General features: G+C 41.1%; 1 long non-coding RNA gene across 1 annotated transcript; it reads right to left on the bottom strand.

The window, feature by feature from the left end:
* Positions 1-209: 209 nt before the first annotated feature.
* Positions 210-27,843, bottom strand: LOC149753611 (uncharacterized). The gene is made up of 2 exons (XR_016400150.1): positions 27,190-27,843; positions 210-19,131 (listed from the first exon to the last, which is right to left on the bottom strand). It is a non-coding gene; the product is annotated as an uncharacterized LOC149753611 (long non-coding RNA).

Below are 27,843 nucleotides of genomic sequence, written 5' to 3'. Positions count from 1 at the left end.
AACATAATCCTAGGTGTTCATGCATGAGGAACAATAATGAGCTACGGAGGTATGTGCATTTAATTAACAAGTCATGTCTGCTTAATTGTAGGGGATGGAAGAAGTGGAGATCGAGCGAGGTGCACCAACAACTTGGATAAATCTATCTGCATGTTTTCAAGTCAGGAATGCAGGGAGTCTTCTGTGCTGTTGGGTTCCCCTTCGGTGGCCTGTTAGAAATTAATTTGTAATTCTAAAAACTTACAATTTAATATGAGTAAGTGCAGGGGTCATATAAATCTAGTATTTAATGCTTTGGAAAGCCAAAGAGACATCTTAAGTAAACTAAGAGTCGTATGGAGATTAAAAAGTTATTTATGTATTCAAAAATAGTAACCTCAGAACCATCTTTCTATCCAAAAATAGGTGGACTAGAGTTTTGGCATGAACAACTCATTGAGAGCCTCTTGTACCACTCTAGTATACGTGTATAAAATCTCTCCATGCTTCCTATAAAAAAATGCTCTTTCTTACATCTTGTTTCCTATACTTCTTCTTATACCCAAAAAAATTCGTATCAGAGCCAAGTTTCTCCTTTGGTTCTAGGTTTCATCCAAAGCCCCCCAAGCTCCACCTCATATCCTCTACCTAAATCCTATTTCTCAATTCAATTCTATCATGGCAACAAGTTCCAGTGCAAATACAAACAACACTACCTTCAACTATATGCAAAGCCTAGTGTCTGCCTTCAACCGTGAGAGCTATGATTTTTGGAGCATTCAAATGAGGACTCTTTTCATCTGACAACATTTGTGGGACTTAGTCGAAAGTGGCTACGAAGAACCAGCAAATCAAGAAGCATTCGCAGCATGAACTCAAGCAAAGCAAAGGAAGTACAAAAAGAGCAAAAAAAAAGAAATGCGAGAGCTTTACTTCTCATTCAGCAAAGGGTAAGCAAAGCTATCTTTTCTAGAATTATGGGTGCAAATAAATCTAAAGATGCATGGAAAATTCTAAAAAAGGAGTTTCAACGCTTTGACAAAGTTGCCTCTATTAAGATTCAATCCTTATGGAGAGAATTTGATGATTTAGCAATGAAAGTGATGTAGCATAAGTGCCGGGAAAGAGGAGAAGAACAAAGAACAAGAGAGGGAGAAGGAAGAAGAGGTTTTAGGGACGCAGGAAGAAGAGAAGGGGAGGAGGAGGAAGAAGAAGAATAAGATGTGGGGGAAAAGAAATTCTTAATCATTCATTAAAACCCTAATCATGAAAATAGTCCCCTATATATAGGGCCAAATAAACACAATTAATATAAAACCCCCTTATACAAAAATAACTTCTAATAAGCCCACAAATGACACAAATAAGCCCTACAATGCAAACAAGCCCAGAAATAAAATAATAAAATAAATATGCAAATAAACGGGTTTGACTCAATCCGGGGGCTTAGGATCATCTGGATGAAGTGCTCTGATGTCTTCATCAACTCCTTCCGGGTGAGAAAAACTCGACCCCGTCGAGTACAGGTCTGGCCGGCTGTCGTACTGCTTTAGAAGATCGGAGTCAAGGCGCTGCAACTGTGCTCTGGAAATCAACGTCACATCAGATTTTGGTCGACTTTTCCATCGAACAAGGTAACGTTGGTAACCACTGTTCCTAGTTGAAATAACCTGCTCATCCAATATATATTCTATTTGTTCTCTGCGTGCATGAGATTTGGGAGGTGGTGGCTCAACAGCAGGTAATAGGTTAGGGTGTCCAACATGGGCAAGTATATCAATAAAGGGGTCAGAAGGCATGAATATTATCTTTTTGTATGGGACTAAATCTTCAATATTAAATGTCGCACTAATCCCATAGTCATCAGGAAGATCCACAACATATGCATTCGAATTGATTTTCTTTAAGATTTTGAACGGTTCTGCACTACAAGTTTGTAATTTCTTAAATGTATCTGAAGAAAATCGTTCAAGCCTAATTCTTATCATGACGTAATCTTTTTCACTTAACTTTTTATAACGTCTGTATAAATCAGCAAGGAATTTATATTTTAGGTTATTAAAGTGACTACAATTACTGATTGTCAAAGACCTAGAATTCTAGTTTCTCCACCGCTCCACGATTTCGAAGCTTCGGCTTGACCGCCTGCTCAATCAAAACTGGGGCTTTCCGCAGTCAGTTCCCATTCACCTTGCCTGCTTTCAAGAAAAAAAAGAAAAAAGCTCGATTGCCTAATGAATTTCTTGATGCAATGAATGTAGATGTGATGCAATTGATTGTGCAGACTCAAAGACTCTATACTGATGAGATATGAAAAATAGGTCTATGGGTTGCCTAGGTTTGTAATCATGCACCATTTCGAATGGACTCATATCTATGGACTTGTTAACCGAACTATTACATGCAAACTCAACTATCGGTAACATTAAATTTCAGGTCATAGCATATGCATTTGGTCTGAGCCTATGATGTAAAAGGTTGGGCAGAGATGTTCCGGGAACTAGATCAATTGCACGTTGGATATCACGCATTGGAGAAAGTGCATCCGAAAGATCATCAGGGACTACATCATGAAACTCCTCTAGAAGGAAAACTACTATAGGGGAATGTTCAAGATTGGACGCCACATGGGTATCTTTAGCTACAAGTGCCAATTCAGGTGACTGGCTCTCAATATCTGTCACTACCTCTTCGATAGTAATGATATGAAGTGGCTTGGTTGTACTTAGATCAATAGTCTCCCTTTGAAAATCATTTTGGACAAAGTCTAATTCTGTAGGTTCGTCTTCAAAATCTTCTTCATAGTCTTCTATATTTGGTTCATAGACTTCTTCGACATATTCGACCTCTTGGCTCCTAACTTCTGGTTCAGTAATCAGGTAGGTTCTAATGGAACATTGGGATGCTATGTAGTCGAATTGTTGACACCTTGAGCATTGGGTTTGGTGCCCAAGAAAATTGAGAAGGATTACAGGTGGTGCAACCAAACTGATTTTAGGTTGGGCTGCAATAGGGGTTGGCAGCGTAGGGATCCTAGAATTTTGAATGAGCTCACGGATCTCTTGTTTGAATTCCTTGTATCCAGCCCGCATGGCAACGATCTGTTCTAGGAGAAACCTCAAAATGTCGGAATTCATGGTAGCTACAAGGGTTTTAGGTTGATTGAGATAGTGCTCTATATCACTACAGGTTGGCCTGCAATGATGACACTGGGTGATGATGTGAAATGCAGTGTCACTAATGAAATCCATATAAGTATGATGCAGGACCAAATTTGATGCAGGACAACCTACTAATGCAATCTATTATGATTTCAGAGATCAGCAAGTCTTCACAAGAATAACTTAAAGTTTAAATGTTGCTGATTTTTTACTTTGGTTATTCAGAATTAAGGATTAAGATTATTCAATTTAAGAAATTAGATTGCAATCAAGTATTTCAGTTGTTCTGATCCTAAAGTAATTTGAGCGAATAATGTTGAGAAACATCCTGTTGCTAGGGTGTGCTAATTTTATATCAAGATTTAATAGGTAATAGGACGGGTTCGGAAGTGAAAGGTTTAATGTTCTGAATTTTGACAGCAATATAAGTTTTCAAAATGTGGCTATCATGCAAGAGAACCAGAACATAATTAAATGAACAAATCCAAGAAAAGTGGAAACTTATCACCTGTCGTAAAGTAGTCGACCAGAATGTGTGCTCGTGGGCTGGGGCGACGTCCAAAAGCGCGGCGTAGCAAGAAGACTCGTCAAAGAGCTCTAATTAGATCCATGCGTCGCAACTCGTCGGGCCTGCTGTGAAAAGGGGCCTGTCGGGCTCAGAATCAGACAAACAGAGAGTCGGCCGTGTGGGCCTTGAAGTGGCTGGTTGGACCTGTGAGTTGGGCCCGTTGAATAAAGAAAAGGGGAGGGGTCTGGTGTTATGGTGGTGTTGGCTTGTTGGTGGATCCGATGGGCTATCAGAAGTCAGGGTGTGTGTCGGGTGGGGAGGAAACAAAGGGGAAAGGGTGAGGACTGGAGATGAGGCCTCCAAGAGGTGGTGGTCGCAGTGGCGGAAAGGAGGAGGTGGAGAACGGCAAAGGTGAAAAGGGTGGCGACGCTCTCGGGTGACGAAGCGGCGGATGGCGACGGCGAAAGCGGCACTGCAAGGGAGATTCCCTTGGGTCCGGTCGGTGGTGTCGGATGGAGGCGGAAGCAAAGGCGAAGGCGATGGGGAGGGGAGAGATGGCGATAGGGTTCGGGCGGTGGGCGCGAGCAAGAGCGTGAGGCGGCAACGGTGAGTGCGGGGTGGCGGAGGCGGCGGAAGCGGGAATGGTGACGGCGAAGTGGCGAAGATGGCGGCGGCACGGGCGGAGCGGCGGCGTCGGCGGTGGCGGGGAAGCAACGGCGGAGGCAGTGATGCGGCGAAACGGCTGCAGAAGAAGATGAACAGAGGTAGGATTTTCTTTCTTTCTTATTTCTTTCTTTCTTTTTTTTTTTGGCAAGCACGTGAGACTCACATGCAAGGGAAGCACGCGCAGATCACGTGCGGCTCTCTCTCTCCTTTTTTTTTTTGGGTCCGGGCTACCGGATTCGGGTTAACGGATTTAGGCCTTACCCGTTAATCCTTTCTTCAACCTCCCGATGGGTTCCGGAGGATACGCCGATCTCGGCGGCGGCGATCGCGGGGCGGGGCAGCAATCACGAGCAGCGGCCGGTCACGAGCTCCGGCTGGTGGCGGCTGCGCACTTTTGGCGACAGATGGCGGCCGACCACGGGTTGTTCCACTGCGGCAGTTTCTTTTGCGGACCCGGCGCAGGCGGCCGGTGGCAGACGCGGGCGGCTCGGGTGGGGTGCTCATCGGCAAAGTTCAACGGCGGGGAGGTGGCGCGATGCGGGGTGATGGTGGCCTCGGGCACGGTGACAGGTGGAAGGGGAGGAGCAGCCACAGGGGTTTCTTTTTTTTTTTTACTTTTGTGTGGGAGCCGAGAGAGAAGAAATGGGCAACATAAGGTTTTTTTTTTCTTTTTTTTTTTTGAAGTGTGTGTGTTCTTCTGGTGAGCATCGAGGGGAAGAGACAGAGATGAAGTCTCGGGTGGGATTTTGGTGGAGTGAATGACTAGGGCAATGGACCGTGGGAGGTTGAGGGAGAAAATGCTCGATCGTGGCTTTGGCAACGGAGGCAAAGCTGGGGCTCTGATACCAAGTTGATGTAGCACAAGTGCCGGAAAAGAGGAGAAGAAGGAAGAACAAGAGAGGGAGAAGGAAGAAGAGATTCTAGGGACGCAGGAAGAAGAGAAGGGGAGGAGGTGAAAGAAGAAGAATAAGATGTGGGGGAAAAGAAATTCTTAATCATTCATTAAAATCCTAATCATAAAAATAGTCCCCTATATATGGGGCCAAATAAACACAATTAACATAAAATCCCCTTACACAAAAATAACTCCTAATAAGCCCACAAATAACACAAATAAGCCCTAAAATGCAAACAAGCCTAGAAATAAAATAATAAAATAAATATGCAAATAAATGGGTCTGTCTCAATCCGGAGGCTCAGGATCATCTGGATGAAGGGCTCTGATGTCCCCATCAGAAAGATCATGAAACAATCAAAGATTTGTTCTCTAAAGTTGTTGGAATTATTAATCAATGGTGATACCATTCAAGATAAGAAGATCGTTGAGAAAATTTTGAGAAGCTTACCTACAAAATTTGATCATATTGTTGAGCAAGCATTTCAATCCAAGCTTACTACTAGAGAAAAGAAATCTTCAAGTACACAGCAAGAAGGCAAAGAAACAGGCTCATTTCAAAGAAAAGATCAAGGGAAATAGAAGCAGCCTTCTACAGAAGCCCGAGGCAAGGGAAAATGTAGATGGGGTAAAGCCAATCAAAGAAATAGTAATACTAATTCCCATTGCTTTATTTGCAAAAAGTCTAGACATGAATTTAAATCCTGTCATTGTAGATACAAAAGATGCAAAAATCCAAATCATTCTCAAAAAGTTTATTGGTTCAAAGATTATTAAATGAAAGAATGAAGCAAACTTTTCTAAAAAGGATGATAGTGAACAACTATTTTATTCTTGCATGAAGTTGCAACAAGAATCACAAGATACTTGGTATTTGGATTGTGGATGCAGCAATCGCATGATAGGAAACCGGAAGTTCTTCGTCCATCTAATACCTCCTCTCGAGTCAACCTTGGAGAGGGCAAGCTACAACAAGTTGAAGGCAAAGAGGTCATAGCAGTCTACACAAAAGGATGTATGAAGAGACTTGCCCATGATGTTTTATATGTGCCTGGATTAACTCAAAATTTACTAAGTGTTGGACAATTGTTGCAAAATAGATATATGGTAATCCTTGACAATGGCAAACGCAAAATTCTTGATAAAGACAAGAATACTGTTGGGGCAAAAGTTAAAATCATCCAAAATAAAGTCTTTGCTTTTAACATGCCAATCAAACAAAATCTTCTTTAAAAGGTGAAAAAATTGATAAGTCATATTTATGCACTAAAAAAAATAGTCTATCTCGACGTGTTTTAGAGCATGTACCGACGCTTATAAGCATTGGTAATTTTAGCGTCGACGCTTTCAAGCGCGTCGCAAAAGCGTCGCGTAGGTGGAGGTGGAAAGTTTTTTTGCCAACGATTTATGAAAGAAAAGAATATGGTCACTTACCTTGCTAAAAGAAAACGAATATGGTTATTGGGCTTCCATCAATTGAAAAAAGAAAGCAAATTTGTAAGGACGACATCTATGGTAAAATGCATCAACTTCCTTTTCCAAAAATAGCATGGAGAGCACAAGCTCCTTTTAGGCTTGTGTATACAGATATTTGTGGTCCTACAAGGACTCATTCTTTTAATCAAAAATGATATTTTCTTCTCTTTGTTGATGAGTATAGTGATATGATATGGGTTTATTTTCTTGAGGAAAAGTCAGAAGCTTTCTCTATCTTTCTCTAATTCAATGTTTATGTTGAAAGGCAGAGTGGTCACCAAATAAAGACTCTAAGAGTAGATTGACAAGGCAAATTCATCTCTACACCATTTATTAACTATAGTAAGGAGAAAGGCATCAAGAGGCAGCTTATAGTACATCGTACACCGGAACAAAATGGAGTAGTAGAACACAAAAACCAAACCATAGTGGAGATGGCTTGAAGCACGTTGAAAGAAAAAGGATTACCAAACAAATTCTGGACAGAAGTTATCAAAACAACTATTTTCATTTTCAATCGGTCTCCTACAATGGCGATACAAAATAAAATGCCTTATGAAGCTTGGTATGGGAAAAAGTCTCAAGTAAAAAATTTAAAAGTTTTTGGATGCATTGCTTATGCATTCATTCCTTCTCAAAATTGAGAAAAGTTTGAAGACAAAGCCGAAAAATGCATCTTTATAGGATATAGTGAACAGTCTAAAGCCTATCGCCTACTCAACCCAAAGAAAAATGAACTTGTTTCTCGAGAGGTTCTTTTTGATGAGTTGGAAGCATGGAAATGGGAGAAATATTCTTCTCATGGTTCGAGAATACTTGAGCTAATGGAGCCAACCCAGGAAAATTTGCAACAACATGAAAGTCCAAGAGCATCAAGAGAAGGTACTTTAAGCCAAGTTATCACTGATTCTGATTCACTCTTAAGGAAGGTACGATCTCTAGCTGAAATTTGTGAATTTTATCAAGTTGCCTTCTAATGAGAACACAAAAGTGCGACCTACATGTCACTAAAATTAGTGCTATTGCTAACGGATAATGATAAATTCACTGGATTAATATTATATTTGGGTTTGACATAGATTATCATAAATTAGAGATAAAATGCACATTGAGTACAAATTTGACTTCAGAAGGATCCCTTCCCAGACCCTACCCGGTTGAAGATCGGGTCGGGTCCGAGTCGGGTTCGGGTCTAAATCGGGTCCATTTTGTTTGTGCTTTTGGAAAAGAATTTTAGGCAAATCTAATTTGGCCATATCATAACTATGAGGTGCTGGGTGACCCATGACTTGAAAGACTTGCAATTGACCTCCAGTCAGAACAGATGACCCGTGATGAACCAAGTTGTCCGTTTGCAAGCCAAATTTCATATCACACTATTTTTTATCTATATGACTAATTGGACGGAACTTGGTGTCTCCCAGCTCCCATCTCAGGAGGGCAAAGAAAATTCCAATGCCCCAGCCGTCTCCCCCTTCCGGATTCAAGACCTCTTCTTCCGCCCGTGATGCAGCACCATCTCCATGATCCGCCCAACATTCCTCGCTGCAATCAAGCAATGCATGATCCCATCCTGTGAAGCAGCCAAGACCCCATCCCGTACTCATCTTCTGCTTCATCAACGCCTCCTCCCAGCGTCCGCCCACACCATCCGCATCTTTAGTGGTCCCGCGGCGGCCTCCAACATTCCCTTAATCAAGCCTCCCACGATCACGCCATCATCTTCAGCCTCTCTCCCGTCGATCTCGCGGCGTCTTCCCAGCAATCTCTCAGCGGCCATCGTCCCACGCCCACCCCAGCATCACGCGTCCGTGAATGGCATCCAACCGCGTCCGCGTGCCAACCTCCAGCCCGAAATCCAGCCACGGATTGACGCCCTCCACTCTCTCCAAGCCGTGATCCGTGTCCTAGCAATCGGATCCCTCAAGACCAGCCATCCATGATCAGCACCCATCCCCCGCGTCCGAGCTCCATGGATCGTGCCGCAGTCAAGCCTCCGATCCGCCCCCTTCTGGCATCCCAAGCATCCTCACTTAACCTATAAATAGGGTGGCCATCGGAAGAAGAAGAGGGGGAGGGGAGCTCTCGGTGCAGGGTGAAGGCTCTGTTTGTTTGTAAGAGAGAAAGAAAAAAAGAAATAGAGCCATGCTCTATTTCGGGTTGAGAAGAAAGCATATTTTATTAGGGGAGAGAAGAAAGGAGTTATTTTGTTTTGTTTTTTTTCTTTGTTTGTTTTTATGTCTTGTTTTGTAGAAGGGAGGAAGCATTAAGTTTCCAATCCTCATTTTATTTTTGTAATTGTCCTTTTATGCAATCCATTATTGTCATTTTCTTTTATGCAATCCATGTTCTAAGTTTTTAATTTAATTTATGTAATTTGTTTTATATGTTCTGAAAATCTTAGTTTTAAGATAACTTTGAAATTAATCTTTGCTGTACGATTGGCGATTTTAATTTATATTCTGTCTTTAGAAATCAACTCCTACTCTGCATTAGAATTCAATTGCAAGTTGTCTTTCTTCCCTTTGTTTATTTTAAATAAAAAAATTATTTTCTGGTAGACAAGAGAATCATTCAACATTCCCGACGTAATGTTTTTCTTTTATCATTCAAAAATCGATTTTGAATCCGAGTGAACGTTTTTTTATTTTTAAGCAACTCCACTCGCCTCCCTGTGGATCGACCTCTTACAACCGCTATTCTTCGAGTAGGAAAGGTAAGAGTAAAATTAATTTAAATTTTGTTTGTCAGTTCTAACAACGATCTGTTTAACATATTTTTAGATAAACAGGAATCGGACAACACCTTCTTTACATGTGAGCCATGGAATTTTCAAAAAGCAAGGATGATGTATGGCTCAAAGTAATGGATGTAGAGATTTGACCTTTCTAAGAGAAAAGATATCATCAAACTCAAATGGATCGACAAAACAATATAAAAGAAAGATGGCTCCATTGAGAAGCAAAAAGCTCGCTTGACTGCAAAAAGATATACGTAGCAACTAGGCATAAATGTTATCGAGACATTTGCACCAGTGGTTCACATGAAGACAGTCAGGACTGTTCTTGCATTAGCAGCTCAGATGGAATTACCAATCTACTGGCTTGACATAAAATTGGTATTTTTAAATGGAAAACTTGAAAAAGTAGTCTATGTTCAACAACCAGACGGCTATGTTATAAAAGAAAAGGAGAACAAAGTCTATCGACTTCAAAAGGCACTATATGGCTTAAAGCAAGCATCTCGTGCATGAAACAACAAAAGGATGAAAGGTATGCAAGATTTCTTGATTGTTAGTCTATATGTTGATGATCTTATTTACACTGGCACAAATACCATCATATGGTAGAAGGATTTTAAAAGGAAATGATGATGGAGTATGAAATGACCGGCCTTGTTTTCATGAGATATTTTCTTGGCATTCAAGTTCAAACAATTAGAATGAAATTTATGTGTATCACAAGAAAAATATATTGAAGACTTGTGAAAAAGTTTCATATTTCTAATTGCAAGCCTGTAGCAAGTCCAATGTCCAAGAATAAAAAATTTCAGCTACATGATGGTTCTCAAGAGGTTGATGCTACAACTTATAGAAGACTAGTTGACTCTCTTATTTATCTAACAAATACAAGACCAGATATGGTTTTTCCTATTAGTCTCTTATCTACATTTATGAGTCAACCAAGTAAGTTTTATTATGCAATAGCAAAGAGAATTCTTCGCTACCATAAGCAATAAAAAGTTGAGCTTAATATATGAAAAGAAAAGTTTTAACAAACTTATTAGATAATCATATAGCAATTTGGCAGGCTCTTTTGACAATCGCAAAAGCACTTGAGGTTATGTATTTTGTTTAGGAACAAGTAATTTCTTGGTCATCAAAGAAGCAAAAGATTATGGCACTTTCATCTACCGAGGCTGAGTATATTTTAGCAACTAATGCAGCATATGAAGTAGTTTCGCTTATGAGAATTCTCTCTTAATGAACAAAATCCTACAATTGTTTGATATGATAACATATCCGATATCGCCATGACAAAGAATCTAGTATTTCATAGCAGAACAAAATACATTGATATCTATTATTACTTTATCTAAGACTTGGTCGAGAAAGACGATATATAGCTAGAGTTTGCCAATACCAATGAGCAACTAGCCGATATCTTCACCAAAGCTGTTGCAATCAAAAAATTTTGACAAGCAAAAGATATCATGAGAATTACAAATTAAGGGAGGGTGTTCGAATTTAATTTCTAATTCTGGAAGCTTAGAATTAATATGAATAAGTTTAAGAGTCATGTTATTCTAGTATTTAATACTTTGGAAAGTCAAGGAGACATCTTAAGTAAACTAAAAGTCATGTGGAGATCAAAAAGTTACTTTTGTATTCATAGTGATAGCCTAAGAGTCCCTTAGTATCTATAAATATGTGGACTAGAGTCTTGGCATAAATAAGCCATTGAGAGCCTCTTATACCACTCTAGTATACATGAATGAAAATCCCCCATGCTTCCCACTAAAAAATTCTCTTTCTTGCATCTTGTTTCCTATATTTCTTCTTGTACGAACTTGGCTATAGGGATCTGTCTTTTGTTTTGTTTTGTTTGTTTAGTTTTGTTTCATTCACCATGGTGTCTTGTAATAGAGCAGGGAGTTCTGCTTTAATACATTGTTATGTCTGAAAATCCATTCTTTTTTTAATATTGATGGCTTTAATCTTTTCTTCTAATCTCTTAGTAATGAGATATACTTAATAATTGGTATTAAAGTATGTGCATATATGTTTCAATTTTTTTGACAAATCAAAATCATAATATGGAGTAGAACTCATGTTACAGCATTCACACTCACACCCTCTCTATGATAGGATAATAGAATGGAAAGTTGCGGTTTATACTCTAATGAACAAGTCTAATAAATTTGACATCGGTAACTAATGTTTTTCTACAAAATTTGGCTATAATAGAACATATAGGGAGAGGACTTCTTTTTGCTTTTTGGTGGCTTAAAGTCCACATTTACAAGGACTTCTATTTGTAGCAGCTAAAGACAACTCTAGAAAAATATAACCTTTTACTAACTTGCTACGTTAATTTATTTTTTGGACTCAAAGACGACGATATAAAGTGCAACTAGGGAAATTAAGAGACACTAGACAATTTTAGAGAATGCTGCATATGTGAGGACCCATGTTGATATGCGTTTAGTCCCACATTAGCTATACATCAAGTAGATCTTATATATTTATACAAAGCTAAGAAACCCTAGGTATACCTTCTAGTTAGCTTTTTTGGGTAAAGTCCTGAATTGGTTCAAATTACATCAGAGTAGACCTAGCCTATAGCCATCTAGACTGAAGGACACTTCAGTATGGACCAATTTGGATTGATCACGGGCTGATATTTGTGATTAGATAAATGGTAATTATGATTAGATTTGAATAGATTTAGAATCTCAACCTTGTAGGAATATTAGAGCTTAAACTAAGAAAGTACATGAGGACATAAGGAGGCATGCATTTAGTCCCACATTAATTATGCACCGAGTAGATCGTAGGTACTTATACAAGGCCACGAAACCTAAACAACACCTTTCAGATAGACTTTTTGGATGAGGTCTTAGGTAGTTATAACATATTTTTCAAAATTGATTTCTAATACTTTCCCTCAATTTTGAAAAGTTGAACACCCAACCTTAGTGGATATATCTGCTAATTGCTCCTCTAACTTGCAAAATTATAGCTTGATCCCACCTTTGTCAACCAATTCTCTGATAAAACGATGGAAAAGCTCTGTATGCTTAGTGTGACTATGAAAAAATAGATTTTTAGTCATGGAGATGGATAAAGTATTATCACATTAAGTATTTGTTGGAGACATTTATATTTACTTCAGATCTTGTAGAATTCTTCTAAACCATACTTCTTCACAAGTTGTACTTTTAGCTAAACTATACTCAACCTTGGCAGATGTCTGCTTCTTTGATGATCAAGACAACTTTTGTTTTCCCAAGCAAAACAAAAATCCTTTTATGCCTTTTTTCTATCATCAATTGAACCGGCCTAATTGCTATCAGTGTAGCCAATTAAGTGTCTGACTTTTTTCGCTTTAGACAAGATACCAAACTTCCTTATTCCTTGAACATATATCAAAATTTACTTGGCTACTGCAAAATGAAGTTTGCTAGGTTCACTCATTAACCATGAAACAATATTAATAGCATGAATTATGTTAGGCCTCATGCCTCTAGAATAGCTAAATGGTCCAACCAAGCTTTGATAACTTGACTCATCAACCTTCTCCTTTCCATCATCCTTTATGACCTTGTCATTGACTCCCATCAGCATTGGTAAAGGTTTGCATTCTGACATAATAAACTTCCACAACAAACTATAGCACATTTTTCTTGAGAAATAAAATTTTTTCCATGCTCTTGCTTCACTTAAATTTGAGAAAGTGTCTCGTAAGGCCAAGATCTATTATCTTGAATTGGTTCATATCAGCTTCTTAAAATTATCAATCATCTTGCGATTGTTGCTAGTATATTTAGGTCATCCATGTAAACACATGCAATAAGAAAATCTCTTGCACCTTGTGTCTTTAAACATAATGAAGGCTCACTTAGACTTCTCATGAATCCATCGAGTTGGAAATATCTATCAATCTTGTTGTTTCAAGCATGTGGTACATGTTTGAATCCATATAATAATTTTCAAAGTCGATACACCATATTTTTTTTCTTTTACAACATACCCTTGTAGTTGCTCCACATAAACTTCTTATTCAATTTTGCCATTTAGAAAAGATGATGTCATATATTGCAGATTCAATTCCACTATTAGTGCTAGAAAAATCTTAATGGTCTCTCTACGAGCAACAATAGCATAAGTCTCAGAAGTCAATTCTAGGACTACTGTGCTTGCCCTTTAGCTATGGGTCATGACTCATATTTTGGAATAGAGTTATCTATGTTGTATTTTATTTTAAACACCTATTTCAATCTAAAAATTTTCTTCTCCTTTGACGTTTCTATGAGCAGCCATATATTATTCTTCTGAATCATTTTCATTTGTTTGTTTATAGCCTTCACCCCAACATGCTCTTTTGTTGTGTCTTCGTATAAGGCAAGCTTTATTCTATTGACCGGCCGACCTAACCAAGCCTAGCCTGTTAGCCTAACCTAGTGTTGGAGCAAGGCATAGAAGGCCCGCTACCAAATTCAGTCGGGGGTAGAGCCCTTGTTCGACTTGGAAATGGAGGCAACTCCTCAAGCTCTAAAGAGGAAAGGAGTCCGCTAGCTACTTAGCCTCTCCATCGATCCCTTATGAGACTGCACCATATGGCCTCTTCCCTTCTCTCCTCTATCCTCTTATTTTCTTTCGATTCTTTTTTCCATTTACCATTGTCATTGTAGCCATGGTCCTAACATCATCGAAAATGAGGTAAGCAACATATCATCCCTTTGCGTTCTCTCTCTCCATGTTTTCCTATTAAGTGCGAATATCATCAGCTTGTGTTACATTGATGATGCGTCAGAAATTTTAACTACAATTACCTTCCTTTCTTCTATCAATCATCAAAATTTTTTGGTTATTTTTGGAGCTAATTGCAATATCCTATCCCCAGCCATCATCGGCATGTTTCCTCTTCCTAAAAGAGGCGGCAACACTTTCATGTTTTGAGTTCTTTTTTTTTTTCATTTTCTCTCGATCATTGATGTTGCTGGCTACCAAGACCTTCGAGTAAGCCACCATGATCCTGCTAGACCACTACCTCCTCTTCCCTTCTCTCCCTCTTCCCCTTGAGAAGGCCACAAAGAGCACTCCATCTTTTCTATTTTGACACATTAAAAAAAAATCCCATCCCCTATTTGTCTCTCTCTTCACTTCCTCTCTCTCTCTTTTCCTCTCCTTCTCCCTCAATTGCTCTCTTGCAAGTCTTAATGATGATCCTAGTGGAGGGGCCTGGCTGCCCGTATAGATCCCTGATCGACTTTGGTAAATAGATCATGAACTATCCAAAAAGCACGCAATATGTCAACTCCCCCCGATCCTTACCATGTAACGCTAGACTTCATCATCGTCAAGGCCTATTAAGCTATTTGTATCCAAACTTGACTCTTATTTTATAATTTAATTAGTTGGTTTACACATATCAGATAAACCTAGGATGTTGGATGCCGCTACCTATCTAGCCTTGTCGTTACTTCACTTAGCTTTTGTTGAGCATCCGTGGGCCCCATAATTGATAATTCATAATCTATTGCCTTTTCCCTAACTGGACACCCATTTCTAGATTTGACAAATAGGATTATATTGTTATGACCGGACTGCTGGGCACTGCTTCTCGACCAGCTTTGTCCTTATTTTCATGCAAATCTCTTTTCTTTTTCAACCTTGATTTTTTCATGGATGTGTAGTCATCTAGATAAGAAGCTAACAAAAGATTTTATGCTCTAGTCTCTAAATCGAGGTAAAACCTTAACCCTTTATTTATTTTAATTTGAAATTTAAGAAAGGATAGGAAAAATTTAGAGTAATTCAAATATTAGAACTCCAAAATTAGAAAATTAATATCGCTGGTGGTTGATCAAAGATAAGTTGGTTATATATTAATGCTAAATTAACTAGACATATTAGTTGAGCATTTGGACTGGTAACCCTATAGCTGAATTGGCTTATTTAGCTGAATTTTGAGGTTTCAAGAAAAAAGGAGGTAAGCAACCTAACATTTCTTAGTGTTTTCTATTTACAATTGCTAATGCTTCTAGTATTTTCTATTCATTGCTTGCTCTTTTGATAAGTGGGACAAGCATATTATCCTTACTATTCTAGCTATTTTGTTATTGAAAATAGAACAAAAATATTGTATATATTTTGAAACTTTTGAAAATAAGTTATATTGGACATGTGACCTATTTTTAGTAATGAACTTAAAAATTTTACTGGGTAATTTATTGATTTGTATATCTATATATTCTCAATATGACTATAATTTGGCCCCACTAATGGAGAGAAAATATTGGCTCAATCAACTTGTAATCTGAGAAATTAATTTCAACATCGAGCTATCTATGATTAAAATAGCGGTACCTATTATTCGATATCTGTTATCTAGCACCTAGTGCACCTTATACCTATTATATTTGTTATTCAATATCTAACCCATGCCCCTAGGTTATGTAACCATAGCTTAATATTGAGTTTGTTAATAGTTTATGAAAAGTAAATTTTTAAAAGACATTCATTGAGATTTGATAAAAACAAGTTTTCTTGCCCAGTCAATATCATGTTTATTAATTGCTATTTCAGTTTATCATTCACTTGGCATGCTTAAATCCTCTTTGGATTGTTATGTTACTTGCTGAGCTGTTAGCTCACATCATCTTGTTGTTTTTTCTAGAGTCATAAGATGCTTAATAAGGGATAGTTGAAAAAGATCATCGAATGTTGGAATGGTTAGTTAGCTTATTGCTGATACCAGATGAACAATTGAAGTATGTAGTTGAGAAGTTTTACTATTTGATAATGGTGGATTATTTAGTTTGATTATTATGGCTACTATATGTTTGATTTAAATATCTAATGTTATTGAAATTTTGTTGCATGTTCTCTAGGGCCATGCTCTTGGGATCATGCAGCCATGTCACATGGCCGATCTGGGTAATAAGTTCTAGGCATGATAGAAAACTCTGACAAAAGGCTCTAAAAAATAAAGGAACAAGGTTAGAAGAAAAAGACTATAGTTGGTTCTTCCCTCCACCTATTATCAAAGGCATTTCCTCTCATGTTCTAGGTCTGGCATGGCTACAAGAAGAGGGAAGAGAGAAGTAAAATAAATTAGAACTTTGAAGAATGTGAAATAGAAAAGTTTTATCATCACTTCAAAAAGATGGTAATTGAATATGATATAAGAAGTCTAACAATTTTATCAGATTGCTCTTATTAAATTTCTTAGAAACAGACAGGCAGGCAGATAAAGAGAGAAGAGAGGTAGAGAGAGAAAGAGAGAGAGAGAGTGCAAGGGAGGGAGTAAAGCTCCGAAGGCTTCACTAGTCTCCTTTCTAACCACAAACCCCACCAAACTGCCATGATAAAGAGACTACAACCTCTTGTTATGAAAAGGGCTTCTACTTCCAATTGGTCAAAAACATCAAAATAGAATATGGAAGAGGGGTCACTAATAAAATTCTGGCAAATGCAACCAGATCTGCTTTGTAAAAGCACAAAGAAGCAAAATGTGTTCAACTGAATTAGCCTTGGAATTACACAGAATACAATAATCCAAGTTATCCCAGTTCCTCTTGATCAGCTAATGAGAGGTGAGAATTCTATCTCTTAAAAACCACCAAGTAAAAACTTTAATCTTCTCCGGGGCATAAACTTTCCATACCTCTTTAAGAGCCAGTGAAGAAACACCTCTTGAGTTAAAAAGGAAATCATCGGAGGACTTTATAGAGAAATTGCTAGATTTGAATAATCATTATTTTTGATGCAATATTCATCAGAAACAAAAGGCTTATGATAATAATGACTGCCCATAGGTTGGTTGTCTTAACCAATGTTGTCCCCTTGTTTCTTCAGTCTCTCACTAAAACAGTTTTTAGTTAGTGATTCCATAAAATCATGTTGCTTTCTTGTTTGTAGATTATCACAGACAACTACTTACTTCTCCACTTGTTCAATGAAAATAATACCCTATTCTTTTCTAAAGTTGAAGTTTTATTGTATACTAGTGAATTGTGAGGGCCATCGGCTTATTTATGAATGTTGTATTTTTTGGCATTCAAGTCAAGCATGATCTATATGCACCGTAGTTGATCCAATATGGGGATTTTGCGAAAATGGCCCACTTTACTTTCCTTTTTCTTCCATGCAAGAATAGCTTGCTTTAAAAGTTGCATGCAAGAATGGATCAGTTGCAGCATGACAGTCAAAGAAAAAGCTGGGTGTTAAGTTTCCCTTTAAAATTTTCAGATGCTTAAACCCTCATCCCAAACATAAAACTTAGCTTAATGCATAAGCAAAAATGGATTCATATAAATTTTATAGTGAATTCCCATGCATTTATTTGAATTACATAATTTCAACATTGCTGTTGAGTGCTAGAAATATCCAAAAATTTCAAAACTAGGCCATTCCTTGAACAAAAATAAAGGGGACCACTTCTGCAAAATTCCATCCACCACCATGATTTATTAGTGGGACAAAAGTGCCCAAAAATTAATAACTGGACCACTCTTGCCCAACAAAAAGTCAATAAAAAGTGGTCCTAATATTCAAATATATAAATAAAATGGACCATTTGTACTAAATTCCAATCTATTAGCATGATTGAATATCAAAAAGAATATTCAAGCCTTTGGGTTCATCAAATTTGTCCGTAAATGAGGTATTATTGTTTTTGTCATTTACTTAGTGGAGAGAGATAAAGTTGGTTGATATAATATAGGAAACATGAATGTGCTTACAAGGAAATCATTAATGGGGGACTATTTTGGTAAATAAGCCTTTACTATATAGCTTTTGATCATGTTTATCTTCATTTCATCATAAACAAATGCAAGTTGGAAGCAGCAGAAGCCAGCTTCTCTAAATATAACAACAAATAAAAAAGAAAAGCAAGCCATAGTTTTCATTTCTGGTACCTGTAGTATAAATCCAAAATGATCTATTCACTGAAATACCACATTTAAACTACATAAAGGTTGGAGCCTAATCTAGTTCTTAATCATTTGTTTCCACAAGTAGGTCATGAACATCTTGATTCACAATTAACAGTATAAATCTCCAAATTGATCTATTTCCTCCCCAAAGTACGTCATAAACATCTTCATTCAACACAATCATTATAAGTACTGAAATAAAATCTACAGCGGAACATTAAAACAAATTTCCGGAAATACTACTCAAGACTCATTTTCTTTTTTTACTTGATTGTAGAGATGGTGCATGCACTGCTTCAGTCTAATCATCATCATAGTCAAAAGAATTCTCAATCAGTACTCGCTCCATGTAGAGTAGTTTATATACCACACATCGACATGACCAAAATTACTACTCTGCATAGAAGCTATCATTTTGAAAACTATTCCAATAATCTTTAACGATGCTTGTAAGGTGTTCCTTCGAATTACAGGTGACCATCATACATGGAATCATAACCACTGCTAATCCCAAGGAGCCTCATGCTCAAGTAAGGTTATGGCTCTTGCTGTAGTGAAGCACAATTGGGGCATTTGGCAAGCTCACATGTGCAAGACTACAACAAAGTTATGGAATTAGAACAATTCTGCCCCTATTTTGAAGTATCCACCTGAGCTGCCAAAGGGCAAAGCATAAAACATAGAAAAAGAACTTCCCATAGAACAAATAATAATCTTCTAGACAATAATAGGATGCTTCACTTACTGCCTCACCGGAGTTTCTCCGCAGAACTGACCAAAACCTTTCAAACCAAAATAACCTTTGTCTAAGTTGATCAAACAAAACTGTATTTGCATCAAAAGATCAAATGCAGATATCTTAATTTGCTTGAAATAAAGTGACTAAATGACATCATTTGTCTAAAGCATTAGCAATGCAGTTGTCTACCCTATACTTCTGCAAGAATACCCCTTGAGGACATAAACTCCTCTTACATCGACTATATCTAAGAAGAATCTTCATCATAGAATCACTTATCTGCCAATTAACTGATATTTTTTCATTTAAGTCAAGATAACACTTTGTAATAATTAAAAAAAACACACACAAGTTGTAGCTCCTGAAAAACTCTATACATAAAGAATAAGGTAAGCAAAAAAATAGGTGATTTGTATAGAATCTTCACCAAATGTGGCGATAAAGAAGGTGTGGTTAAGAATAAATATAGCATCAAAATTGACTGTTGGAATTGTTCAACTGTTAGTGGTTGATCTGATCAAGAACGTAATATTGAATAGGTTGTTTGGTTGTACCTTTTAAGCTAAGATGTTTTATTGGAAAGTGTCAACAAATAGTTTAGATACAGAATTCTTGGAATCACCATCAGCCCATCTGTATCCTCTGAAAAATAAAAATGCTCATTTTGCTTTCAAGATTCTCATTCATCTCTAAAGAAACAGAAATAGATTTCTGTTGCCTTCTTTATATCCCATCTTGTGTAAGTGTCTTAAGAAATATGACATTTACAGCATAGGGGTTTCATGAACTTACCGAAGTGAAAACATAAATCAGTCTTTAGGACACATCTCATACTAAATAGTCTATTTTTTGCTAGGAAGTAATGCTCAGCCCTCAGGACCAATCTTTTAGCATTAGGAACCAACTGTCGTACTATATGACTAGGAATATCAAATGAACCAAGCAGCTTGAGCTTACATCAAACTTAGCTTGAGAAAATCTTGAATCAACCTTGATTAAAGGCTAAATAAATCAAGCATGAACCAGCAAAACAAGCATGGAATTAATTTCAAGCCAAGCCAAAAATTACCCCAGCTCAATCAAGCTTGGCTCAATAAGGCTTGGTGTGTTTATATTATATATACAAATAATTATATAGATAGTTGAACATTAGGTTTAGTCTTCATCATGTATTTTGCTTATTTCTTTGAAACAATTAAATATTATTTCAAGCTTGAACCGAGCTTGATTCCAGCTTGAATTGATTTCAGCTAAATTTAGAATTATCAAGCTGATTATCAACCCCTATTTGTCTCACATTGAAATTAATTAAGTTCAAATTGAGCATGAAATAAATGAGAAAGGAGCTCAAATTAGCTCCTGCTTGATCATGGCCAAGCTCAATCAAGCTCCCTCAGTTGCACCCCTACCTATGAAAGTTTGACACATGGCTTTAATTTTTAATAGATGAAGCTTTTCCTCTTCATGCAAACAAAATGAGATGTACTGGTCATAACAAAAATAAAGACATTCGCTTTCCAGTCTTGTTATTTCTATTTTTTTTTGTACATATTATTTCTTTATTTCTTTATTTAACTGTGACGTATTTTTTAAGTCAGGCAGCAATGTATCCATTAAAGATAAGCTAGGTTTAACTCCTGTCAACAAGAGGAAGGCCACAAGCTACTTCAAGAAGACTTACATATTCATTTCTAAGCTGCTCCATGAATAAATATGAAAAGCGAAAGATCTAAGTTATCAATGTGGTCAGTCGCATTTCTTCAGCTTGAAAATATTAGAAGAGGATCAAGTACCTGGTATTTATGAATTGTGCAATCGTTGAGCACAAATTTTAATAGCTGCATGTCACTCAACACTACAAGTTTGTATAAAACACAAAAATGAAAAACAGATAATAAAAATGAGTTTGGACAAAGAATCCAACACCAAGGACAGGATCCGATGCACAAGTTCTAGACTAGATAGCCACAGCCTACCATGCAAAACCAACACAAGTTTGAATGCATGAGTGAGATGCCAGGTCCATTAGAATAAAGAAGCACTTGTCTAGTCAGCCTTTAGTTCTTAGGATTGAATCAAAGGAATTCATGAGGTTTGTTGGTGAGCCAGTGAAAACCAATGTTGTAAGGTTGTAATTGGTAAGCCGAAAAAACCAACTAGAATGGATTGTGAGCCCGGAAAAACAATCGATTTGGTTCTAGTCAGTGAGCCTGTAAAACCCGACCGAGTTCGTTGTGATCTCGTGAAAACAATAAGTTAGGTCGTGAGCTTGTAAAACAACCGGGTATAATCATAGGGATTATAGTGAATTCTCAAGTGACGTTTGGGAAGTCGACGTAGGAGCAGGATTGGCTCCGAACCACTATAAAATTTCGTGTGTTTTTGTTGTGGTTCTTTGAGCATCTCTTCTTTATTGCCTTCTTTATAGGTTGATTAATCTCTTGAGTTTAAAATCAAGAAAGCTTTCACAATTCATATTAGATTAATCCAAAAAGAATCTAAGTTTTACTTAGTACCCAATTCACCCTCCTTTTGGGTTATCTATTGGGCAACATGGGGAGTGTCAGCCCATCAGCAAATTGCCAGCAGAAAGGGATCCAGATGGCTCCTGGTATCTAGCGGGATCTCGACAAGCCTCTAGATCCCTCTAGCTCGCTCGCAATGAAGCAAGGCATGGTCCAAAGTCTCATCCACTTGGCAGTTTGGGCACTGGAGTTGGATGCCCAATCCTCTTCTTCTCAATACCAACCTCCTCGACAGTCATTCCCAGACCACCTTCTATAGGAATAGGCCATCCTCGGGTATAGGCGTCCTCTACCCTAACACTGGCTCTGTAGGACGTGCTCCAAATCCTCACATTCGGGTCAGCATAGCCTACGACCAGAAGCTATCGGGCTCGCTCTGTGAGATGCTCTCCAAACAACTGACCGATCCTACCAGCATCCCACTCCACCCCCTCCAGTCGAAGCAGATCACAAATTTGGAGTCCCTCCGCAGCATCGATGTTGACCATGGTCAGCCAAAGTCTCATAGGAAGAGAGTCCACCCTGGGGTCCTCCACCACATCCATGCTCTGCCCATCTTCAATCAGCCATCTAGAGTTCGCCAAAGCAGTGGGCACATACATACAAATCTCCCACCATAGGTAGGATCACCTCCGGCTACTCGGAGCCATCCAATCAGTTTGCACCCGGCCATACCTAGCCATCATCACTTGACTCTAAAATCACCGCATGACGAGCAATCAGCGCCTCTCTCCTCTCCAGAAGGGACTGCACTCCCAATCCATCCTTGCAGGTCGGCATGCAGACCCTCTCCCAGGCCAACAGATGCACCACATAGCTACCTCCATGTGAGCACCAAAGGAAATTCCGAAGAAACCGCTCAATTTCTGTCAGCACTGTCTTCAGAACAACAGTATTGGATATGAGGCAAACTGGCATGAAACTCAAGACCGACCTCACTAGCATTAGCTTGCCCATCATAGATAGACATGAAGCCTTCCAGCCCTCTAGCCGATCTTAGACATGCTGCACTAACCAGGAGCACTTCAACATTCGCAACCTCCACACCAAACTAGGAACCCTTCAGATAGCTCCACAGCCCATCCTGCTTCCGCATCCCAAGGAGCCTCCTGATCTCCCACCTCACCTGCAACTTCGTCCTTGAACTGAAGCAGATAGTGGATTTGTGAAGGTTCACTTTCTACCTTGAAGCCTCGGAGCAGTCCGCCAGTACACCCTTGGGGCTAAGGCATCCCTCGCCCTCGCCCTAACCAAGAGAAGACAATCATCTGCAAAAAGTAGGGAAGAGATTGGTCGGGCACCGGAGGCTAGTACATAGGCCTCCAGCTCTCGATTCCGACAAGCTGCCCGTAGGGCATGAAAAAGCACGTCAACACAAATAATAAATTGGTATAGAGACAAGGGACAACCCTAATAGAGCCCGATGGTAGACCGGAAGAAGGGCGACGGCGTCCCGTTGACCATAATGGAGAAAATTGGTCCCTACACACAGCCCAAGACCTAAGCAATCTAGGTCTCATGGAATCCAAAACTCTCTTAAGTGTGCCTGAGGAAGCCACACTGAATCCTGTCGTAAGCTCTCTCTCTATATCCAACTTTACTGCCATCATACTTTGCCTCTTTCGGGCCCGCTTTAGGTCTCACATAATCTCTTAAAAATTAGAACACTATCAGAAATGTTTTGGCCCCCCACGAAAGCCCCATGATCCTGACAATGATGTCTGGCAGCAAAGGCTTCATCCTGCCACCATGATCTTCGCATCAATCTTGTAGAGCATGGTGCAAACGCTGATAGGCCTAAAATGGCTTGGCTCTGCCATGTTCTGGCTCTTTGGCATATAGGTAACGTCGGTAGCCTTCCAGTCATCTTCCATCACTGCCTTACTAAAAAATAGCTGGACTGCCTCCACCACCACCCTCTGGATGATGCACAAATATCTACTAAGAAGAAAATAGAAAACTCGTCCATCTCGGGGCTTTTGTCCTCCGCCAAGTCCCAAACAGCCTCCCACACCTCTATCTCCGACATTGCCTGTCCACTGCTCCAACTCTGACTTTCGGCCATGGAATATGGCCAGCCACCTCAGAGCTGCTCTCCTCCATCCATCTAGACCTGAAGAAATTGACCAAAATCCGTCTGACCGCACTCTTCTCCTCCACCCCCTGCCTTGCCCCATCTCTTAGGGAACTAATCATATTCCTCTGTCTCTTGATGATCATTGTCCAATGGAAGAACCAACTGTTCCCCTCGCCCTCCTTTATCTACTGAACTTTGGATTTCTGTCTCTATAAGATCTCCTGCTGCCGCAAAAGGAAGTGGTGCATAGCTAGCTGCCGCTGCAGGACAACTATGTTAGCCTCTGGGAGCTCGCCACTACTATCCTCTCTCCTCTGGAGGTCAACAATCGATGCCTCCACCTCCTTCAATCTTCTGAATATGTTGCCCACTATCTTTCGGTTCCACCTACGAAGCCTCTGCTTGGTGAGCTCCAACCTACACAAGACCCTCTGTATGGCATCACCTTGCACCAGCATCCCCCAGGCCTTCCGAACAATATCCTAGGACTGGGAGTACGACAGCCACACTTCTCGAAGCATAAGGGGCTACAAGGGCTAATGCAAAAAGTAGTAGTAATCAAAAGTGGGCAGTGATCCGAAGCAATCTAGGGTAGATGACAAACCTGGTAGGTAGAAAAACGAAGGTCCCAGTATAGAGACACAATTGGCCTATCTATCTGCTCACACACCTCGACACGGCCAGACCAATTGTTGCACGAGGTGAATCTCGGCCTAGAAAAATCAAGGTCCACCAATCCATTCCTCGTCAGGAAGTGTCAAAACTTCTTTCTCTCCACTTTGTCGGTGTAGGCTCTGCCACTCCTTTTCTCACCAGGCCTCTAGATAGAATTGAAATTACCCACCACCAATATCGGGACGCTGTAAGAAACAAGGTTGGTGATCTCACCCTAAAGAACTCTCTTCATCCTATAGTCGGTACTAGCGTACACACCACATAGAACCCAAGGGGCTTCATTAGGTTTGGAGATAACCATTACTACCTGCTGAGAGTAATTGCGGAAGACATCTATAGTGGCTACGCCCCGCTTCCACAGCACCAAGATACCCCCAGGCAACCCCTAAGACTCCATCATAAAAGACTCCCAAAAAGCCACCAGGTGATGCTGCACTCGATGAAGGCCATCTCCGAGAAGTCGCATCTCGCACAAGAAACAAACATCCGGGTCATTCACCTAGATCAATCTTCTAAAAGAAGTATTGAAGGAGGGCTTGGCCGCCCCCTGCAGTTCCATGCAAGAATCTTCATTCCACACCACCTAATGAACGAGCCCTGGCATATGCCCACCCAGAGCTCCCAGGTCCTCAACTCCAGACTAGGCCGGCCCATCCCCTAGCCCCTTCTCCTCACCAAAGCCTAGGCTCTCCCCCATCACTACCACTTTCAACCTTTGCATGGCAGTAGGGTGGTCCACGACCTCCACTACCCGGCCTGTAGCCACCATGCCAACTGTCGGCCCGCCACTTGCATCATCGCCTGCTCATTAGGCCTGGCCACCTGGCGTATCGTAGCCCCGGTTCCCAAACACACGTCTCCCAGCGAGATCGCATCCGACCCCTCCTTTAGGGCTCTCTCTAGCAAGGGCTGAGCAGTTCAGAGGTCATCGGTGATAGGACCAATCCCTGGGCTGCCTTCGCAGTGGAAGGAACCAGCAACACGGTAGTGGGTTGGCCATTCCCCGGCTCCCCCGCTCCTGAACCCCAATTAGGCCCATCGCCTTGGGCGTTGAAGGCTCGCCCGAGTCATCTATTGCTGAGGCCCGGCTCACGCTCCCGAGTCGCCCCGCTCTTGGGCCTCTACAAGGCCCAGCCACCTCGGGCACTGGAGGCGCGCTCAAACCATCCACTAGAGAGGTCCAACCAGCATCTCGGGCTGCCCCCTGTAGCCCAACGAAGCCCAAGATTAGGCGCTGGGCTTCTGAGCTTGTTATTGGACAAGCCCAGGACCTCGTCTGCCATCTGGATCTCTGGTTCAGCCTGCAACTTGGCCAGCCCAAAGGCCCCTGCCTGCTCCACTGAGTCCACCTGGCCAGATAACGGGTCATAGCCCAATCCAACCCAGCACTGATTCAGAGTCGACACCAAGCCCGATCCTAAGTTGCTGCCTTCTCCTACCGACTGCTCCTTCGGAGGCGAACGCCGACGAGCCACCGTCGTCGACTTCTGCTAGCCTTCTGAGTTCGGTGGAGAGTTAGGCGAACTCGGATGACCCAATGGGGGCTGCGGGCTAGAGGAAGATGACTCGAGTGTGGACTCGGTCGTCTTCCTCGGCCACAACGGTCCGCTCACTTTTCTCGGCGACCGGATCTGCATCGCCGCCAACTAGGGGACGAACTCGATTCCATCTCTCCAAGGTCGCCGCCGGTCTCCACCACCATCGAGGTAGGGGTCCATGGCCGATCCCGCCACTCCTCCGCCGGCACCTATGTCGAAAACCTGCATCCCACCTCCACGTGCCCAATCCTCCCGCATCCAAAGCAGAACTCCTGGATATTTTCGTAGATGAAGGGCTGCCACAGCACCCTCGTCTTCCACTTGATTTGGACTCCGGGTAGTAATGGCGCGGTGGCATCGATAACCACTTTCACCCGAGAGAACCCCATCATTCTTTGCGGCTCTGTGACTCTGTCAATGGCAAGCGGCCGGCTCGCCACCGCTGCGATCCAGAGAACGGTCTCACTCGATCAATACTCCACCAAAAATCGGAGAAGCCAGAGCCAGACCACCACCGTCTTCACGGCATCCAAGCCCAGTACAAAGTCGAGAACCCACGACTCCATGGCCAAGAGCTGGCTCGCCACCACCCACAGCCTTTTGATAAGAGCCCGATTCCGATCTGTCGTCGACTTGAACCAGAGCGCAATGTGGTCATCGGCAAGAAACATCGCTACCACCTCAGCCTCTGTCTTCCCCCAAGTCGCAACGTCCTGGGCCACCCAGTCCACCGGCACTCGACGGCCAAGGCTATGGACCACCATCGCTAGGCCTTCTCATTCCTTCCGCACGCCTCAATGGGCTCCTCCAGTAGCTCGAGGACTGCTGTTAAGAGTTGCCCGAGGTTCTCCACCTCCGCTTCCAAGACCCGATGAGTCGCCTAGCCTCCAAGCTTCGCCCCAGCACCCGATTCCTCCCCCCACGCCTGCTGAGCCCGGCTTCCACCCGCGGAAGCTCCAGCCACCACCTTCCCAGCCTTTGACTTCCCCTCCATCTCCACCGTACACGAATATTGAAGCAATCACCCCTCAAAGTGAACCAGCCGTTAGAGACCCAAGCTGTCCCAATAAGTAACAAAAATTCTTCGTTTTGTATTTCAAATCTCATTCTAGTTGAGAAAACAACTAGGTGGGAAAAAGCAGAAATTTTACCAAATAACGACCATCTGAAATCTAAATAAACTTCAATTGCAAAACAACTGCAACTTGGCACATCACCACTGGAAGTTGAAAAAAATGAATGAATTAGAATCTTAAGAAGAAGAAAAAAAGAAACAAAGAAGTGACCTGTGACCCAAGAGATCCAGATAGAGTCCGGGGTGGTGGAGAGGGAGATGGAGATCTGCTCCGGCTCGAAGCCCCGGGCCTGCCACTGCACCCTCGGATCAGAGTCCGGCAGGTCCACAGCGAGGCCGCGGAACTTCTTGTGATCAAGGGGCGAGGTCACTGGATCGAAAGGCCCATCCAGTGTCGTCGGGATCTCGCCGTTACTGCCGACGACCGACAAGACCAAGACTGCTGCCGCAAGCGGAAGTTTCCACCAGCACTTCATCATCACTTTGGGCATTTAGATGGCGGTAGGGTTTTGGTTGTGGCAGAGATATAAATGCAAGAGGGTGACTCTCTAACTGTGATGTTATGGGAGGTGGAAAATTAGGTTCCTTGAAAGGTTGGCTGTTGGGGGGAGGAGCTGGGGAGGGTCCTATTCATGGAGTGTGGCTGTTCACGTCTGTACGGAACGTTGGCTGGACTGAGGTTCGCTTCTGAGAGGTGATCGCGGGGTGCGTCTCCATTGGTCCAGGAATCGTATGGAGTCGGACTCCGAATCAGGCAACGATTTAGGTCCGCTTTCGAGTGGATCTCCGCCCGACACGAATCTGGGGATGTGTCTCTGCTGGATCTCGGCCGTTTTCTTGGATATAAAGAGTATCCTTCTCTTGC

The sequence above is a fragment of the Phoenix dactylifera genome, chromosome 4, assembly GCF_051530095.1.
Source record: "Phoenix dactylifera cultivar Ajwa chromosome 4, Ajwa_hap1_PhDact_Kaust_v1.1, whole genome shotgun sequence".
Classification (NCBI taxonomy): domain Eukaryota; kingdom Viridiplantae; phylum Streptophyta; class Magnoliopsida; order Arecales; family Arecaceae; genus Phoenix; species Phoenix dactylifera.
The sequence above is the reverse complement of the archived record's forward strand: the minus strand, read 5'-3'. Positions and strand labels throughout refer to the sequence as shown.